Source organism: Arachis hypogaea, chromosome 15 (genome assembly GCF_003086295.3).
Source record: "Arachis hypogaea cultivar Tifrunner chromosome 15, arahy.Tifrunner.gnm2.J5K5, whole genome shotgun sequence".
Lineage (NCBI taxonomy): Eukaryota > Viridiplantae > Streptophyta > Magnoliopsida > Fabales > Fabaceae > Arachis > Arachis hypogaea.
The window spans coordinates 80,923,998-80,925,904 of NC_092050.1; the positions used below are offsets into that span (position 1 = coordinate 80,923,998).

At 32.2% G+C, this 1,907-nt stretch overlaps 1 non-coding gene across 1 annotated transcript; it reads right to left on the reverse strand.

Annotated features, from left to right (window-relative positions):
* Positions 1-1,562: 1,562 nt before the first annotated feature.
* Positions 1,563-1,670, reverse strand: LOC112753351 (small nucleolar RNA R71). The gene has a single exon (XR_003177741.1). It is a non-coding gene; the product is annotated as a small nucleolar RNA R71 (small nucleolar RNA).
* Between the last annotated feature and the right edge of the window lie 237 nt (positions 1,671-1,907).

Genomic DNA, 1,907 nt, shown 5'->3' on the forward strand with positions numbered 1-1,907 from the left:
ATATCTTCCCTTTTTTCTCTCATCAAATTCGAAAATTGAGTTGACTTTTTAAAAAATTTTTAAAAATCAAGTTGTTTCTTATGATTCAAATCAAATTTTCAATTTGAAAATCTTATCTTTTTCAAAATCTTTTTCAAAAATCAAATCTTTTTCATTTTTCCTAGTTATTTTCGAAAACTCTAAAAATATTTTTCAAAAATATTTTTCTTATTTTTATATCATAATTTTCGAAAATAACATCATCAATTAATGTTTTGATTCAAAAATTTCAAGTTTGTTACTTGCTTGTTAAGAAAGATTCAAACTTTGAGTTCTAGAATCATATCTTGTGATTTCTTGTGAATCAAGTCATTAATTGTGATTTTAAAAATCAAATCTTTTTCAAAACTAATTTCAATCATATTTTTTCAAAAATATCTTCTTATCTTATCCCTTTCAAAAAAATTGATTTTCAAATTTGTTTCAACTAACTAACTAACTTTTTGTTTGTTTCTTATCTTTTTCAAAACTACCTAACTAACTCTCTCTCTCTCATTTTTCAAAAATATCTTCTTATCTTATCCCTTTCAAAAAAATTGATTTTCAAATTTGTTTCAACTAACTAACTAACTTTTTGTTTGTTTCTTATCTTTTTCAAAACTACCTAACTAACTCTCTCTCTCTCATTTTTCAAAAATATCTTCTCTCTTTTTCAAAAATTTCTTTTTAATTAACTAATTATTTTATTTTCTATTTGAATTTTTGAAAAAAAATACTAACCTTTTTCAAAAACCATTTTCGAAAATCACTAACTCTTTTTCAAAAATTATTTTCGAAAACTCTCTCCTCCTCTCATCCCCGTCTATTTATTTATTCATCTACTAACACTTCTCTTCATCTCACATCACTACTCCTATCCTTACCCTTGTGTTTGGATTCTTCATTCTTCTTCACCCCTATTCCTTTTCTTCTTCTACTAACAATAAGGAACCTCTTTACTGTGACATAGAGGATTCCTCTTCTTTTCTTTTTCTCTTCTCTTTCTTATGAGCAGGGACAAAGAAAAAGGCATTCTTGTTGAAGCTGATCCAGAACCTGAAAGGACTCTGAAGAGAAAACTAAGAGAAGCTAAATTACAACAATCCAGAGACAACCTTATTGAAAATTTCGAACAAGTAAAGGAGATGGCAGCCGAACCCAACAACAATAATGCAAGGAGAATGCTTGGTGACTTTACTGCACCAAATTCCAATTTACATGGAAGAAGCATCTCCATTCCTGCCATTGGAGCAAACAACTTTGAGCTGAAACCTCAGCTAGTTTCTCTGATGCAGCAGAACTGCAAGTTTCATGGACTTCCATCTGAAGATCCTTTTCAGTTCTTAACTGAATTCTTGCAGATATGTGATACTGTTAAGACTAATGGAGTAGATCCTGAAGTCTACAGGCTCATGCTTTTCCCTTTTGCTGTAAGAGACAGAGCTAGAATATGGTTTGACTCTCAACCCAAAGACAGCCTGAACTCTTGGGATAAGCTGGTCACGGCTTTCTTAGCCAAGTTCTTTCCTCCTCAAAAGCTGAGCAAGCTTAGAGTGGATGTTCAGACCTTCAAACAGAAAGAAGGAGAATCCCTCTATGAAGCTTGGGAAAGATACAAGCAGCTGACCAAAAAGTGTCCTTTTGACATGCTTTCAGAATGGACCATCCTGGATATATTCTACGATAGTTTATCTGAGCTATCAAAGATGTCATTGGATACTTCTGCAGGTGGATCTATTCACCTAAAGAAAACGCCTGCAGAAGCTCAAGAACTCATTGACAAGGTTGCAAATAACCCGTTCATGTACACTTCTGAAAGGAATCCTGTGAATAATGGGAGGCCTATGAAGAAGGGAGTTCTTGAAGTTGATACTCTGAATGCCATATTG